The sequence below is a fragment of the Canis lupus genome, chromosome 1 (genome assembly GCF_011100685.1).
Source record: "Canis lupus familiaris isolate Mischka breed German Shepherd chromosome 1, alternate assembly UU_Cfam_GSD_1.0, whole genome shotgun sequence".
Taxonomy (NCBI): Eukaryota; Metazoa; Chordata; class Mammalia; order Carnivora; family Canidae; genus Canis; species Canis lupus.
Window position 1 is genome coordinate 109,771,449 of NC_049222.1, and position 18,840 is coordinate 109,790,288.

Sequence of the window (18,840 nt, forward strand, 5' to 3'; positions counted from 1 at the left end):
ACTACCTAACATGTGCTGCCTCAGTTTCCTTATCCATAAAATGGATACAAGGAAAGTACCTATTTCTGAGGGCTATTTATGTGTATTCCTTGATACTTGAGTTACTATATATAAGGTGCATAAACAATGCCTGGCGTATGGAAAGGACTAAGGAAACACTGGTTATTACTGCAGGAGTCTCTGAGGACCTAGCTTCACTTGGTGGAAAGGAAAAGGATTTCCCTAGGGGTGAGCTCACAGGGAAGAGGGATGTTGTGCAGACTGTCATATGATGAGGAGGGGCGGTTTGAAAAGTCTGATCTGTTCCAGGTTGAGCAAGCTTTTGCAGACACCTTCCAACCCGGTCCTACAGGCTATTCAAATGCCCAAAGCCATAGAGGACAGCTGCTAGAACTTCAAGTTCCAGGATCTAATCTAGCTGTGGACCCCCAATATGCTTACTTAGTGTATCAGTGTTTTGTTTTGTTTTTTTTCCCCAAAAAAATCTCTCTGGTCTGCACAGCTAGATTACTCTATCCTTCATTCAGGCATTAATTAGGCACCCATGACAAGTCAAGCACTTTATTTTTTTTTTTAATTTTTATTTATTTATGATAGTCACAGAGAGAGAGAGAGAGAGGCAGAGACATAGGCAAAGGGAGAAGCAGGCTCCATGTACCGTGAGCCCGACGTGGGATTCGATCCCGGGTCTCCAGGATCGCGCCCTGGGCCAAAGGCAGGCGCCAAACCGCTGCGCCACCCAGGGATCCCAAGTCAAGCACTTTAGAAGGCAATAGAAAAGCACTAAAGGTTTTTAACCAAGGGAATGCAACAGTCAGGTTTTCATTTCATGACTCGTTGAGAGAATAAATGAGAGGAAAAGATGCAGAGGATACCTTGTAAGAGACTTCTGCAATCAAGCACAACACCTAATTTCTTGAATTTCCCAATGGCACCCAGCACTGTGGATATCACTCAACTGGATCCCAATGAATATTTAACTTCCTATGTGAGAATAACAATGCCTATCAATTTAGCACTTATTATATGCCAAACATATCATTCATTACCTCAGTTTCTCACAACAACCCAGTGAAGCAGATATTAGTATCTTTATTTTACACAGGAGAAAACTCAGGAAGTCCAACAGCTCATTTAAGGTGACAAAATAAAAGGAGGAGTGGGTCATGAATTTATGTCTGTCTGCCTAAATACCTAATCATACATTATTGGTGCTGGCCTGTGGCAAAGTTTTCCTCAATCTACATAAAAATGAGATCTAAAAATATATATGGGTGGCTCAGCAGTTTAGTACAGCCTTCGGCCCAGGGTGTGATCCCGGAGACCCAGGATCCAGTCCCACATCGGGCTCCCTGCATGGAGCCTACTTCTCCCTCTGCCTGTGTCTCTGCCTCTCTCTCTCTGTGCCTCTCATGAATAATAAATAAATAAATATTTAAAAATAAAATAACAGGGATCCCTGGGTGGCGCAGCGGTTTGGCGCCTGCCTTTGGCCCAGGGCGCGATCTTGGGGACCTGGGATCGAATCCCATGTCGGGCTCCTGCTTTAAGCATGGAGCCTGCTTCTCCCTCTGCCTGTGTCTCTGCCTCTCTCTGTGTGACTATCACAAATAAATAAAAATTAAATAAAAATAAATTTAAAAAAATCAAATAACAAAAATAATAAAAATATATACCTACATATGTCCATATACAGTTGCCAACTTCCTTGAGAAAGGCTACTACCTTTTATTCTGACAATGGATCTCATTTTTAATAAAAGGAGAGTTTCTCATTTATTTTTTAATGCCCTCCTTGGAAAAACTACAAATTAGTAAATTTGTATGTGTTTTCCCACTACTGTATTCAACTAGTCTATAAAACCCAAGTCCAGGAACCACTACACTAATAATGACATTAACATAGCATTTACCATGACCCAGGCATTATTTTAAGCTTCTTAAATATACCACCCATTTTAATTGCACAGTGAGTCTGAGAGTAGACACCACTATATTCCCCTTTTTATAGATGAGGTGCCTGAGGCACTAAAGTTTAAGTGTCTTGTCTAAGAGCACAGAGCTGGGAAGAGGTAGGACGGGGACTCTAGGGGAGGCCCATGTGCCTTGATGAGAATACCTGAGGCCTCAGTCCTAACATTGTGAAAGCAAACAGACCTCAACCACTGCTATTTGGCCTATGACCTATAACATTTAGACGTGTGAGACACTTACTGATAAGACCCTAAAACTGACTGCTACCTGGGGGCAAGTTACAAGATAACACATCAATAGCATGCACTGCTCTGCTGAGTCAAAATACCAGCGTGCTGCCTTTGTAGTGCTATAATACTCTGGTTACTTAAACGGTTTAATTAACCAAATTGTTCTCTTCCATTCTCCCAGAAAACTGAAAGGCCTTCCAACCTTATGGGGCTTCCACGTTCATTCTTGGCATTTACTTCTCAAAAAAATCTAGAATCACAACACAAGAGCAGGTATTGAGGCTCATTTTATGGACAAGAATTTAAATTAAAATACATGACTTGTCCAAGGTAACAAAGTTGGTATGAATCAAAATGAAAACCGACAGGAGAAAGGGTTCTTTACATAGCTTGAGGAATCCCAAGAATCAAAGAACTGAAAGACTGCCCCCCCCCCACGCACACACATAAACACACACATACACACACACACCCCGGTTTCTCTCTAAAATGTGTACCTTTAGGGACGCCTGGGTGGCTCAGCGGTTGAGCAGTGGAGCGTCTGCCTTCGGCTCAGGGTGTGATCCTGGGGTCCTGGGATCCAGTACCACATCAGGCTCCCTGTGGAGTGTGTGCTTCTCCCTCTGCCTATGTCTGTGTCTCTCACGAATAAATAAATAAAATCATGTATATATATTTTTAAGATTTTATTTATTTATTCGTGAGAGACACAGGCGCAGGGAGCCTGACGTGGGACGGGATCCTGGGTCTCCAGGATCACATCCTGGGCTGAAGGCGGCAGCTAAACTGCTGAGCCACCCGGACTGCCCAAATGTATATACCTTTAATTCAACAAATATTATGTTCCTCTGGACATGTTCTAGGATAAATGTAGCAGGTTCACAGAAGAAATGGGAGAACAAAACAGAAAAAAAAAAAATCCAAAGCTATTTTGCAATTTCTTCCTGATGTGTGAATGTAAACCCCCTCATATGTCAACTAAACATCAGGTCTTTTGGTATTCTCTTTCAGGAAAGAATGACCAGTATATAAATAAGTGTCTGTGTGTGTGTGCCTGTGTGTGTGTGCAGAACGTCTTGTTAATTAACAATAATAAAAACAGTAAAATTTTACATCTCCCAAATTACTTCTTATTCGAAATAAAACATGAACTTGGACCACGTTATTAAAAAGTTCTCATAACAAGATGAAATCTATCTTCCAAGTAAACGTCCGTGCTCTCTTGTATTGAAATGTTTGGTCACACCTAATTTTTTAAGATAAGATCGGGGGGGGGGGGGGGTATATATCAGGCCATAGGCCTTCTAAATTTTTAAAGTTCTGGTACCAAAACAGGGTGTTCCTTGTGTTACCTGTAAGGGAAGAACTGCTTTTGTTTTTTGTTTTTTATTTTATTTATTTATTTATTCATGAGAGACAGAGAGAGAGAGAGAGGCAAAGATACAGGCAGAGGGAGAAGCAGGCTCCATGCAGGGAGCCTGATGTGGGACTCGATCCCCAGACTCCAGGATCATGCCCTGGGCCAAAGGCAAGCACTAAACTGCTGAGCCACCCAGGTGTCCCTGCTTTTGTTTTAATAAATGGCATATAAACTCTCTGAGGGGGATCCCTGGGTGGCGGCAGTGGTTTAGCGCCTGTCTTTGGCCCAGGGCGCGATCCTGGAGACCCGGGATCAAATCCCATGTCGGGCTCCCGGTGCGTGGAGCCTGCTTCTCCCTCTGCCTGTGTCTCTGCCTCTCTCTCTCTCTCTCTGTGACTATCATAAATAAATAAATATTAAAAATAAATAAATAAACTCTCTGAGGGAGAAGGAGGCATATTCCATATAACTAGGACTTTCAGCAGTGTAGACGCCCAAATATTGGTTGAACAGGGAGGAAAAAGGAAACTTGTCTCCCTGGATCTCTATCCTCTGGAACTACAAAGTAGTCTGTTCCCTCTTTGGCTTAATAGCCCTAAATTATTTACATCTTAAAAGAATCTTGGTTTCATAAAAGGGAAGATAAAACTAATGTATGCCATGTCCATTCTTGATTTTGATTGAGAAAAGAGAAAGTAATATACGAATAGATTCTCTCTCTTAAAACAAGCCATGTGGAGGGGGGCACCTTTCAGAAAAGAGAACAGATGGGTCAGCTCTCCTATCAGCCACAAAGCAGACTTTAAAAGTTCTTCTCATCTCTGGGGTGCACTCAATTCTATGAAGTGGATAGCACACCGCAGGAGTCAGTATAGAGCCAAGGCTCTGAACCACAGTGCCTCAGCTATACCAGCTGCGTGACCTTGGGCAAGTCCCCTATGGAAGCCCCAGTTCCCTGGCTACAAAATGAAATACCACCTACCTCAGAGGGTTATTGTGAGGAGGATAGAGGGAACACTTGGTAGTCTCCTGGTACACAATGAGCATGCTGTTGCTATTAACTGGTAATGCTGCTAATAATCAATTATTGTTCTAAGAAAGGGAGACTGCCTTAACCTTCAAAGGTACTAGAGTCCACCAGATCTCATAACGACTAATTTCTTGCTTTTCAGCTCAATTTTTTCTTCATGTGTTTATAATAAACACCAAACATAACATAACCATACAGGGAGGAAAGAAAAAAAAAAAAAAACCTTTGTTTAAAAAATAGTAAAATCATTGTGGAAAACTCAGGAAAAAATTTCACTCAAAATTCTACAACACAAAGATAAATACAAACAGCACTTTAGCATGTTGCTTTTGCTTTTTCCCATATATATTTTAAAACAACTGGAATCATACTGTTTATAGTTCTATATCCTGCTTTTTTCTCATACTTAATTTTATTTTGTGTGTACTTTCCCACGTCAAGAATTCTCCAAAAAACATCCTTTTTAAAAATGACTCCATACTTTTCAATAAAGCAATCATTCCTCTAAGGTTAAAAGATTTAAATTGTTTATTTTTTATACACATCACTATAGTTAAGATCTTTGTATATAATCTTGGTCCTCATCTCGATTTCTTGGTCCATCTAGATTCCTATAAGTTGATCAAGGATTTTATGTCTTAAAATCCTGCTAAGGACAGCCCGGGTAGCTCAGCAGTTTAAGCACCACCTTCAGCCTAGGGCCTGATCCTGGAGACCAGGGATGGAGTCCCATGTCAGGCTCCCTGCGTGGAGCCTGCTTCTCCCTCTGCCTGTGTCTCTGCCTCTCTCTTTCTCTCTCTCTGTGTGTCTCTCATGAATAAATAAAATATTTTAAAAATTTTAAATAAAACCTTGCCAAAATGCTTTCCAGAAAGTTCACACCAAGTTTTTGTGCCTGACAGTCCTGATCATATACCACCAGCAGTGACCACTACCTATTTCCTTTTAATTCCCAGCAAACAGAGACCCAAAAACTCTGGAATTACAACACAAATAGGGAAGATTTGTTATTAAAAGAATGCTTTTGTCACTTGTGGTAATTTGTACCAGATCACTATTATCCGATTCTTTTTTTTTTAAGATTTTATTTATTTATTCATGAAAGACATAGAGAAAGGCAGAGACACAGGCAGAGGGAGAAGCAGCTTCCATGCATGGAGCCTGATATGGGACTCGATCCCGAAACTCCAAGGATCACACCCTAAGCTGAAGGCAGACGCTCAACTGCTGGGCCACCCAGGTGTTCCACTATAATCCCATTCTTTATCAGATATGTAACCTTAACAAACTTGGAAAAGTTACAAACATCACTCTATACAATTCACATTCCTTTAGTAAAATCAAGACTTAAAATGCCTCACACATGGAGATGCTCAAATAAATTTCAACTTAAGGAGTGTGTAGAAAAGGAAGTGATGCCCCATACAAAAAAGAGGTCTGGACAATATGTAGAAAATTCAGAAAGGTACACTTTCAGATTTATGTACTTTTCTACATGTAAGTTGCACCTTAATTTTTTTTTAATAAAAATTAAAAATTTGGGATGCCTGGGTGGCTCAGTTGGTTAAGCGTCTGCTTTTGGCTCAGGTCACGATCCCGGGTCCTGGGGTCGAGTCCTGCATGGGGCTCTCCATAGGGAGCCTGCTTCTCCCTCTGCCTGTTTCTATGCCTTTCTGTGTCTCTCATGAATAAGTTTTTAAAAATCTGAAAAAAAATTGTTGAAAAAAAAAATTTAAAGAGGATCTGTACGGGAGAAAATATATGTATTCCTTTTTTTTTTTAAATGTTGACTTTTTTTTCTTTAATTTTTATTTATTTATGATAGTCACAGAGAGAGAGAGAGGCAGAGACACAGGCAGAGGGAGAAGCAGGCTCCATGCACCGGGAGCCCGATGTGGGATTCGATCCCAGGTCTCCAGGATCGCGCCCTGGGCCAAAGGCAGGCGCCAAACCGCATATAGCCACCCAGGGATCCCTATATGTATTCCTTGTATTCACACAAAACATGAAATCACAGCTATGGAGGAAAAAAAAAAAAGAAATCACAATCACAAGTATGTTAGCTAATGTTGCCATTTAAGCCTTTATGGATGTTGGCTAATGCTGGGCATACACCAACTGGCAGAGACTCACTCACTGACTAAGCCCTGAGAAGCCCTTTCCCCTTTTTCCTCATTTACCAAAGGTTTTATCTGCATTCCTCTAGTGACTTATCAATCAGAGGAAAAAAATCTCTGAGAAGTCAGCAGCATTCAAAAAGTATTTAATTATTTCAGGCCATTAGAAATGATATCACAGGGATCCCTGAGTGGCTCAGCGGTTTAGTGCCTGCCTTTGGCCCAGGGGTGATTCTGGAGTCCCGGGATCAAGTCCCGCGTCGGGCTCCCGGCATGGAGCCTGCTTCTCCTTTCGCCTGTGTCTCTGCCCCTCTCTCTCTGTTTCTATGTCTATCATAAATAAATAAAATATTAAAAAAAAGAAAAAGAAATGATATCACAGGGGCACGTGGGTGGCTCAGTGGTTGAGTGTCTGGCTTCAGCTCAGGGAATGATCCCGGGGTTCCAGGATCAAGTCCCACTTTGGGCTACCCAGAGGGAGCTTGCTTCTCTATGTCTCTACCTCTCTCTGGGGGTCTCTCATGGATAAATAAAATCTTTAAAAAAAAAGAGAGAGAGAGAGAAAAAATTATATCACAAAAGTAGCATCCACCAGGCTTCTACCTACAAACCTAACATTTTTGGAAAATAAAGACCTAGTGATACTTTTATCATCAAACATTTAAAAGTATACTACTCCCAGTGAAATAATTCCCTTGAAGTGAAAGCCACTCTAGTTAAAGATACAGATTTTGAGAATCTAATAATCTTGTATTAATGCAGTACTGGCTTCCATTTGTACACAATCAATTTGTTACCGAACAAAGAATCCTTTTTAATTGCCCACGGCAATTAATGGTAATCATTTTCTTTTGTCTTATTCCTAAGTACTGCAGTACTTCATACAATAGATGAAGCCATGATTCTGACCTTTCTTTTAAATGGAAAAAACTTTTTTTAAGTTTTTTATACTTCAAGGGGCTGTTAGCTGTAGCTGCCCAGCATATTTTCACCCTAACATTATTTAACAACTTTCTGATTCCCAGTTTTTGAAAAAAGCATTGTAGTAAGTTCTACACAAATAAGTCAAGGGGCTAGGTGTAGTTTTGCCTATACATTCCTAGTTGCCCAAAGTTTTCTCAATTGAGGGACACTTGTGTGGCTCAGCGGTTGAGCATCTGCCTTTGACTTAGGGCATGATCCCAGGCCCTGGGATTGAGTCCTCTGCATTGGGTTCCTTACAGGGAGCCTGCTTCTCCCTCTGCCCATGTCTCTGCCTCTATCTCTCTCTGTCTCTCATGAATAAATAAAATCTTAAAAAAAAAACAAAAAACAAAAAAACACAAATTCATCAGAATACTCTATTCAATATTTACTCCCCTCAACCCACCCTACATTACATATAGCTAATCATTCACAACTGACTATAAATTCTTTAAGAGGATGAACCTATAGCTTATTCTTATATCCCAAAGAAACAAGGCACTAATAAAATAAACACAGATCTTGAAATAAGACAGACACGGATTTATAACACAGCTCTCAAACTCTCAGCTGTGTAACCCTGGTTAGGATACTTCTCTTATGTATATATGAGAATTAAATGATGACCAGGAGGGCATGCCCTCTGAGAGTTTAAAGCCTAAAAATGGCCATTATCGTTGGTGCACATCTCTCCACCCACCTACCCCAACAAAAGAGAAAAAAGGGCTTTGGCACTTGTTTGGGTTCAATCAACATATATGTAGTAGGGCCTACTATATATAAGGTATTTTGCTAGGTGTAACAAGATATAAAAGAAACACCCTCAAGGAGTTTACTACCTGGAAAGTGGAAACAATCAAGTATTATCATCTATAAAATAAGGCAGAATGGGAACCAACTAGTATAATCCCTTCAGTTTTCAAATAAAGAAACTGTAGCCCAGGGAAGTGAAAATGATTTGGCCAAAGTCATACAGCTAGTAAGCAGCAGAGCTGGAGCTAGACCAGAGGTTCTTCATTATCAATTCAATATTCTTTACACCATAGGAAGCTGCCTCTCAGTTGTTCAAATTTGATTTCTAAGTGCAAATATTACCATAGTGACCAGCAAAAGGACATTTTCCAGGTAAGAATGCACACTAGGAGAGCAAAAAAGGTATGAAATATCACAGATGCATAATGCAACAGTCACAACTGCCACAAATTTCATAAATGAAAATGTTCAGGGAACCCTGGGTGGCGCAGCGGTTTAGCGCCTGCCTTTGGCCCAGGGCGGGATCCTGGAGACCCAGGATCGAATCCCACGTCGGGCTCCCAGTGCATGGAGCCTGCTTCTCCCTCTGCCTATGTCTCTGCCTCTCTCTCTCTCTCTCTGTGTGACTATCACAAATAAATAAAAAATTTTTTAAAAATTTAAAAAAGAAAAAAAAGAAAATGTTCATTTCAATAAAGGAAGATGAAGGAGATAGGCAAGTCTGGCTATTTTCAACTAAAGTAAATATTACTTTCCTGTGATGATGGTTCATGGCTGAAAGCACCTGGTTTTCTGCTAATATATCAACTTAATGGTGCTTCTTAGCACCATAGAAGCAAATAAATGAAAATCCGACTGACAGATGCCAAAAGTTATTTTCAAGAATTCTTCATAGACAAAACCTCATTAAAGCATTGTATCAAAAATTAAATAGAAATAAACTTCCAGGAAGATGAACATGAATGATTTGTTTGCATTTCTTAATACTAGCAATTCAAGTGCTATTCAGACACAGCTATTTGAGAGTGTAGGTCAACAATGACTCAGCTTGAAAGATTCCATATTGCTTTTAAAAGAGGTATATGGTTTTACTTAGGTAGTGAATACAATCTGGGTGCCCCTTTCCCCAAAAATTATAAACTAATTTTCACATGAATGGCTGAAAAAGAGACGGTGTTTATGTTTGAAAAAAGTATACAACAAAGGCAATCCAGTTCAATTTACTGCATCCCTCAGAGAAAGAGCCCAGAGAAAGAGCCAATTCTGGGCCACAGGATCGATGTGGAGATGAGGGGGAGGGGTGGAGGCGATGGAGGGGTAAAGAGCAGGACCAGGAGTCTAGTCCCAGTCCCAGCTCTAACTTGGTATGTGGTCCAGGACAATACTCTACAACCAGAGCTGGACAGCACACTAGACTTCATACTAGGAATGTGAAACCCAGAGAGGTGAAGTGATTTGTTCAAGGTTCCCACGAATTAGGTTAAGGCCTAGACCAGAAGGCCTTCTGCCTCTACTTCCAATATTCCTTCAATTATGACAGGAAAACTGTTACCATGCTCCGTGCAAGTTCATTTTCCCAGCTTAAATCAGGAGGCTAGACTAGGCACAGGTTTTCAAGCTGTGTTGCTCCAAATCCAAGGGATTTCTGCTAGTCACCTTTCCTCTTCAAGACTCTCCAAGCTTATGTATTTCATATAGTGTAAAAAGGAAATTTTAAACAACTAGACTAGATGGTCAATAAAATGTCACACAGACTGGGTAAATTAAGGCACCCAGGTGGTGAATGACAATAGTCATAGTGGATCACAGGAAGGCCCTGCAGGAAGCTTACCACCTCTCAGAAGGCCCCCACAAACTGAAGATGTGAAAACAGAAGAGACTAGAGGGAGATGGACAAACACTCTCTCACCATGTCAATCTCTATATTGACCTGCTGTATCTCCCTATCACACAAAGTCTGAAGAAACACCTATGAGGCTGCAGTTTTACAGTCATCTGTGAATCCCTCACTTCTCCTAGACTGTCCTTTGCCAAAAGTTACCATCAGGCCCATGGATTTACACGCGGACAACTTCTTCCAAGTAACATGTATTGAGAAGAATGACTATTTTCTGATTATTTTTTAACTATCCTAAATGCTTTGGCCTTATTGTGCCAAGAAGATGGAAAAGAAAAGGGGGATATAAAAAAAGAAAAAGAAAAAAGAAAAAGAAAAGGGGGATATGGTCAAAAGAATAGTTTAAAAAAAAAAAAAGGGGGATCCCTGGGTGGCGCAGCGGTTTGGCGCCTGCCTTTGGCCCAGGGCGCGATCCTGGAGACCCGGGATCGAATCCCACGTCGGGCTCCCAGTGCATGGAGCCTGCTTCTCCCTCTGCCTGTGTCTCTGCCTCTCTCTCTCTCTGTGTGTGACTATCATAAGTAAATAAAAATTAAAAAAAAAAAAAAAAAAGGAAGAGAAAAACTTTGATCAGACTAGTATTACAGAGATTTTCTAGGCACTGCAGGAGCCCCTGAAGATCTGCTACTTGGTTGAAGAGTCATCTACTACTATCTCCTGCTCCACACCCCACCCCCAACTGGCATGTTAACTGTTCCAGAAGGCCAAGGCTACCACCTCAGATTTCTGTAGCACCCAATTCCATCATGAAAGCAAATGTTGACACTGAGGTTGGAGTCTCAGCTACCATTAGAGAAACATGACAATCTTTGTAACAGCAATTACCAGTTTAGGAAGAAAACTCAGTCCTTTGTTGTTCTGTCTCCTCTCTTCAAATTATATAAACTTTGGCTTTGGCTATGAAGAAACTTTCTATGCTGCCAATGATGTTAAAAAACTCTAAAACACAAATTTCAGCAGTGCTGCACACACAGTTGTCTTCTTAATTAGCTATTACTTCCCCATTAAGAATAAAAAACAAAGGATCCTGGGTGGCTCAGCAGTTGAGCGTCTCTGCCTTTGGCCAAGGGCATGACCTGGAGTCCCAGGATCAGGACTGGGATCCAGTCCTGCATGGGGCTCCCAGTATGGAGTCTGCTTCTCTCTCTGCCTGTGTTTCTGACTCTCTCTCTCCGTATGTCTCTCATGAATAAATAAATATTTTTTTAAAAAAGAAGAAAATTATTTATACCAACATGGAAAACATAAACTCTAAAATAAATTCATAGAATGAATAATGATTCACAAGGCCAAAATTCAAAAATGAATGGACCAGATGAACTGAAATTCTTAAGTCAATAATGATGAAGACACACACTATAGGTAATTAAAATCACCAGACTCTGCTTGTCAGAAAATTTAAAGTCCTGGGGATCCCTCAGTGGCTCAGCAGTTTGGCTCCTGCCTTCGGCTGGGAGCGTGATCCTGGAGTCCCGGGATGAGTCCCACATTGGGCTCCCTGCATGGAGCCTGCTTCTCTCTCTGCCTGTATCTCTGTCTCTGCCTCTCTCTCTCTCTCTCTCTCTCTCTCTCATAAATATTATCTCAAAAAAAAAATTTAAAGTCCTAAGAACTCAGAAGCTACGGGAATTACTAGATCTATGATCTAGTCCCTCTTTTACTATATCATATACAAATACCCTAACATTTGAGGAGTCAATGGTCCAATTCTGTAGATAACAGTTAACGCTTTTTTATTTCAAGTGTTCACACAAAACTATTTCTAAATAAGTGCTGAAGTAAACAAAGTTTGATCATAGCTCAGTTAAGAAATAAAGTCCTTCCAGTAAATGTTCCTTCACAGCTGGATGGCTGTTTTAATATGCAATTGCCCTGGGCCACGCGAAAGGGGGGGGGAGGGAATCAGGCTTTTGATTTACTTAAGAAATAAAATAAATAAACCTAGAACATACAAAGGTTCTCTTTCCCAAGTTAAGGACAAAAAATGGTTAGATGGCTTTTCTGCAAAAAAAACACCTCTTTCTCTGAATAAATTTCCTAAACCCCACCCCTATCATAAGATCACTGAAGAAAAAGCTCCACAGCTAAGGTACATTTCTCAGGTAATAAAACCAAAAAATCTCATCGTATCAGCCAGTTCCTGGCACCCTTTCCTCACTCTACCAAATCAGGTCACTCACAAGGCTTGGAGAGTGTCAGGGCCCACCCACATACTCCTACACCAAAGAGCGCCCCCACCCCCAACTCCAGCAAGGATCTGCCCAGAGGCATTCAACTCCCCTGGTGGAGAGCGCCTGCAATACCAGAGGGCAGAAATCTGAGTGACACTTGGCACTCTCTCTTTCCACAAACAACCGCAACGGGCTTTCCAAACTCAGGCCCTAATTATTTAAGACCAGGAAGCTGGAGCCTTCCTGGGGCAGAGGTGAAAAGAAATAAGCCCACCCTCCCAAAGATCACACTACAAACCAGAGGCCATTAGGGAAGGCAACACTGCAGCTTTTGCAGCCCCAGAGCAGTAAACACCAAATGTGGCCATAACCCCCAGTGGGATTGGGGAGAACTTGAGAACTAGCATTTCCCCAGCCAGAGATAAAACAAAAATAAGATTGTCATGGGGTGGGGGTGGGGGAGAAGGGGGAAAAAGCACACTTCTAAGTTCTCCCAAGGCCTTGGAGGTGGAAGGAGAGAGAGGGTACAACTGTCTCTTTACAATAGCTCAGAGAAGGAGGGAGGGAATTAAAAGAATGACCTGTGAGCAGCTGCACTCTCCTGTCTCGAAGGACACAAAGATGCAAAGTCCAGGGATCTGAAACGGGCTGGGGAGCAAGATAGAAAAGAGGAGAAAAAAAAAAAAATTGGGGCAATGGAAAGAAATCTACCCCCCTCACCACCACTAACCTTGGTAGAAGTAGGGAAAATGGGGGAGACACTCCCAAGACTCCAGAGAGCAATAACCAGCCAACCAACCCCCACCTATCTACCCAGATCTCACAGGATCTCTGGGAATAAAACCCTGAGGGTGAGGGTGCCAAGTGAATCTGCAGTCTACACCAGAGCCTAGAGAACCCTAGGCTCAACTCAGACCCTTCCCCTCTGAATGCTGAAGACTGGATGCTAGAGGAACACAAGCCTCAAGAGGGGAAGCACTCAGTGGGAATGGGCGGGTCAAGGGTAGGGAGCTGGGAGAAACAAGCCTGACAGGAACCAAACAGGAAAGAAGATGCTTGACAGGATACAAAGGGAAAGAAAAGGTGAGGAAACAAGTCAACAAGGAACAGAATTGGGAAATGGTTACCAAAAGCAGAGGGAAAATCTATCCAAGAACTGAGATGGCTCCAAGAGGGAGCTGGGGAGTGGGGAGGCAGCCAGTGATAGGAAAGAATGGTTGAGAAGATCTCTTTACTATTGGGCAGAACTGGGAGAAGGAGAACTCAAAAAGGAGGTAAAAGGACAAAGGAGGGAGAACAAATACAAGAAAGGAAAGAGTGGAGGTTGAGATCTGAATCAAAATGGTGGGGGGAGAAGGAGGTCCAGGTGGAAAACCAGAATTAAGAGACAACACAGGTGGGATGCAATTACAGGAAGACCAGGATTAAAGAAGCCATTCCAAGAGGGAACAGCAATAGTAAAGTTAAAATGGGTCAAAAAGATAGGTGGGCAAGTGGACAGCTCCAAAAAGGGCAGAGCTGGGAGGAAAACGTTAGAGCGGATGAGACAGAGCTGAGCAGATGCAAAAAAGGATCTGGGGCAGGTCTGTGAGATGCAGCAAAATGGGAAGGAAAGGGGTGATGGGTCAGGGAAGTTATCAAAGATTTACCGAGGTATAGGGCAAGTTTAAGAAGAGCCAAAATAGAGAGGAGAGGACTCAGAGCAAAGAGGAGGCTAGAAGCAGATCTCAAGCAGAGAACAAGTGAAGGGGAAACAGGTCAAAGAAAGGGGGAGCGAATGAATGAGGCAGCTCTACAGTGCCAACGAGGAGGTGGAGAAGAGGAAACCTCAAGAACACTGGGCAGAACTGGGGCCTGCAGGGCAGCACGGAGGCTGCGGGCAGGCTGAGTTAGGGAGGTCAGAGAAGTGAATGGCAGAAATGAGAGCTGCAGGGTTTCGGGAGGGGAGGAGGCTGCTTCATGGAAGGCAGAGTCGAAAAGCAATCAGGTTAGGGGCACAGCAAGATCTGAGATTGGGCAAAGGGCAGATCGGAAAGGTAGAAAGGTTTGGAAGAGAAATAAAGGTCTGAATGGCAAATGGGAGCAAGATCTGAGAAGCGGAGGAGGCAAGCATGGTGCATCTGAGTCCGAGAGGGGGCAAGGGGCCGAACTGAGGCATGGAAGGGTCGGAGAGCTGAGGAATATCCCTAGGGTGCAGCAGGCCCCCCAAGTGGGCAGTAGAGCCCAAGAGGGAGGTGGAATTAACTCCAAGGAGACCTAAGGGCAAGCAGTGCCAAGACGAACAAGGTCTCAGATGGATCTCCAAGGAGGTGGAACTGCAGGTCCTAAAGGGACAGTTCCTGGGGGTGCAACAGAGGGCGGCGGATAACAGTAAACGGGTCAAAAAAGGCAACAGATCTGGAAGGTGGTGAGAGTAGAATCGAAGAGGGGCAGGAGGGTCACGAATCCCAAAGTGAAGGTCCAGAATTCAGGGATGCAGAAGGGTCACTGAGGAGGTGGGTCCCAAGAGCACTGCAGAGTCCTGGAGGGGCGAAGGGCATTAACGAGGGCGGAAGAGGGAAGGGGGAGGTGCAGAATTGGGAGCAGAGTGGCTTAAGTGAGGAGGGGGTGGCCGCGACAGACACCGAGATCCCAAAGGGGTCGGAAGGTGGGGGCAGACGCGGGGACAGCAGGCCTGGGGCGAGCAGGGACAGGTCCAAAAGGGCGGGCGGGCCCCGCGGGCCGGGCCGCAGCGCGAAGCAGCGGGGACGGCGGGGCCCGGGGGGCCTGGGGGGCCGCTCCCTCCCCTCCCCCTCCGGCTCCTCCATTGTTCGCGGGCTCCGGGCCCCGCGGTCCCCGCCTCCCCTTGGACCCCGCAGCGGGGCGGCGCCCGGCCTCGCCGCCGGGGCCCGCGAGCTCGCGCACTCACCAGCTGGGCGCTCTCAGCGCGGCTCCGGCCTCCAGGATCCCAGCAGCGACGACGGCGGCCCCGGCGCCATGTTCTGCTGCTCCTCGTCCAGCGGCGGCTGAGGCGGCGGCGGCGGCGGCGGCGGCTCCGGCGGCGGGGGGCCGGGCGGACCCTCCCTCGCAGGCTCCCTCCTCCGCCTCCTCCACCTCCTCCTCCCGCCGCGCCGCGGCTCTCCCTCGGGGCGGGGGGGCGGGGAGGGGAAGGGGGGAGGGGCGGGAACCAGGGGAGGGCGGACCAGCCTCGCTCGCTCGCTCCCTCCCTCCTTCGCAATGGCGACGGCGGCACCTCCTTCCTGCGGCCGCCGCTCCCGCGCGCGCGCGCTCCTCGCTACTGCGCGTGCGTGGCGTGCGGACCGTTGCGAGAGGATAACGGCCCCGGGGTGCGCGCCGCCAGAGGATGACCGGCGCCGGGCAGGAGACGAAGTGAGGGCGGCTATGCGCCCAAGGGGCTCAGTGCCACTACCGCGGCCTCTGGCTGGGAACGAGCGCGGAGACCATAATGCGCGTGCGCCCCAAAGAAATGCCGCTACTGCGGTGGCTGCGGCGCGAGACGGCACCAGGCAGCCTGCGAGCAGGCAAAGGGAATGGGGCGGGCAAGTGCGCGTGCGCGGGAGGGACTGCCTGGCGCAAGGCGGAGGGAGTGGCCCGCGGGAGTCGCGCGCGCTCTTGCGCGCGCCAGAAGCAGCCGACCCCTCCTTGTGGGGGTTCGTGGAGAAAGCGGGAGGGGAGAGGCATGGCCCGGCTTTGGGGGCGGGGGCGAAGGGCGCGATCCCGCTCGCGCGGGACCTGACCAGCCAATGGGAGGTAAGGGGAGGTGGGTTTGCCGCGCGAGCCTCAGCCCCTGGGATAACGGAGGAGGTGAGATGGAGCGACGTAACGTGGGGCGGTGGGGCGGGGCTGAAGGGAAGGGAGAACACCCAGCGAGGGAGTTGATTGGAGGACACGAGGAGGCGTGGCCCTCCCCAGCCCAATCCAAGCCTAGTAATTTGTCGTTCCGGAAGGAGGGGCAGGGCTCGGAAGCGCGTGCTCTTTCCCTCCGCAGGGAAGAAAATGTGCAGGCAGCGCGCCGGTTGATACGACTTGTTCTGGATTCGGTGATCGCCCAGGCCCGGGAGCGAGACAGGGGTCCGCTCCTGTACGCAGCCCTGACCTCCGAGTCAGCATTGTGCAAATGACTGCAAATCAAATGTCAGTTTTGGCCCGTGCAGGGTAAACAGTAATGATGGGAAGGGGCACTGCTGTAACCCTTGAGTTCTTCTGAACTGAGGAGGGGTTCCTCTGGGACCCCTCCGGAAGTATGCATGGTGGAAGATGAGCGTTCTGGGCATGGAGTCAATATTTACGGAATGCATGAAGAAAGGCTGTTTTCTATTGCATTTTGCGTGTTTTTTTTTCTCAGTCTCTTCATCCACAAAATGGAATAATCGTCGCACCTCCCTCTTAGGGTTGCTGAGAGGATTAAATGAGATAGATTTGTAAAGTGCTAAAAAGTATTACTTTAGAAAAGTTGATAGGCACAATTACAAATACTGACGTTTTATTTATTCTTTTAAAGTAATCTCTGTCTCTGTGTCTATCATAAATAAAAATAAATAAATCTTAAAAAAAAAAAAAAACTGGGGATCCCTGGGTGGCTCAGCGGTTTGGCGCCTGCCTTTGGCCCAGGGCGCGATCCTGGAGTCCTGGGATCGAGTCCCACGTCGGCTCCTGGCATGGAGCCTACTTCTCCCTCCTCCTGTGTCTCTGCCTCTCTCTCTCTCTGTGTGTGTGTGTGTCTATCATAAATAAAAATAAATCCTTTAAAAAATAATCTCTACACCCAATGTGGGGTTCAAACTCAACCCAGAGATCAAGTCGCATGCTCTACTGACAGCCATCCAGGTACCCTTTATGCCCTCAAGTTTTAAAGTATCCCATTAAATAAAGTTTTTTTTTTTTTTTTTACTGATCAGAGTCCTTTCCCTTGACTTTTCCGACTTAACATTTTTTTATGTACATAATCCGGTTTTTAGTTGTGTATTTTTGTTGTTGTTTTTTAAGTACTGTGAGCCAAACCAATCAAGTGTGTGGCCCAGGTTTTCTTTAGGCTGTCACCACAAACCTTAGTTTGTAAATGATTTTTAGATCACTTGAGGGAACAAGGGAACACTTGAGGGATTCCCCACCTCAAATTAATATGTCTTTATAACTCTAATGCCATGTTCAGGTCATCCAATTCTTAGAAAGACTGTGAACTGGCAGCACCTAGAATAAAGAAGACTGGTTTCCCGCTGGACCTAGATGTCCCTCTCTGTCTTTTGGAGCCTGTCAACTCTACCCTGTCCTTCAAGGCTCAGCTTAACATCACTTCCTCAAAGTGGCTTCCCAGATTTGGCTGGAGTCCTTATTTGATGAAAACAGTATTTTATGCTAGGCGACATTTTAAACACTTTAAACATATTAACTCACTTAATTCTCAACATCTTATGAGTAGATTATAGTGGTTATGGTTCTACTAAGGCACAGAGTTACACAGCTAGTCAGTGGCAGATTTGAAATTAAACCTCAGGCAGTGGAGGTCAGATGACTACACACTTATTGCTTCTTCATGGCACTCCACCAGGGCTTGAAATTCTCTATTGGTATCACCATTTTGTGTGTGAGCCCTCTGAAGGCAGGAGTTCTGTCTGGCTAGTTCTTCAGTCTGGCAAATAGCCCACAATAAATACTTATTAATAAATAAATGAATAAATCCCATGCTAAACAAAGGAGATGGCTGAAAAGACAGTTCTTGTCTAATGAGTAACTCCTACCTATCTTTGAGACGCTAGTTCATATGACCCCTCTTCCAGGAGGCCCTCCTAATCCACAGGCTGGGTCAGGCACGCCCTCTACGTTCCCATAGCCCTGTTGGATCCTCCATACAATCCCTGACCATCCTGGGCTGTCCCTGTCTAGTGACGGGTCCTTCTGTCCCAGCAGACTGCGAACCCAGTGAGCGCAGAGCAGGGGCTGAGTCAATGTTGATGCGTCCAGCACAGGTCCAGGCACGAGGCAAGGGCTCATGCAGTGTTTCCTTGAGTGAACGTTCGTTCAGAACTCTCAAGGAGCGCCTTCCCAGCTCTCCAATTCTTTCCTGTGCGCTGGAGGGCCAGTGTTAGCTGAGCAAGCCAACCACAGGAAGCAGGCTTCCCTGGGGGCAGCCGCCCCCGCACACCCGGCTAGCTTCCACTCCAGGATAAATAAACAACCGAGTAAACAATTAGCTGACAGAGAAAAGTGCCGACTGCTGGCCTGGGCCGCTGTCAAGATTTCCCAAGCATCACCCTGAAAGGCCCCGAGGACTGGACGTCACACCACCCAAAGTAGCAGCGTAGGTACAAGGCAGGGCCTGGGGTTCTGGACCCTAATTGGAGAAACG

General features: G+C 45.4%; 1 protein-coding gene across 1 annotated transcript in view; it reads right to left on the reverse strand.

Moving 5' to 3' along the window:
- The window catches only part of ARHGAP35 (Rho GTPase activating protein 35), a 128,954-nt gene extending 113,460 nt beyond the window's left edge, over positions 1-15,494 (reverse strand). The window contains 1 exon segment of the mRNA NM_001003022.1: positions 15,403-15,494. The gene's annotated coding sequence lies outside the window, so the exon portion shown is untranslated.
- Positions 15,495-18,840: the final 3,346 nt, after the last annotated feature.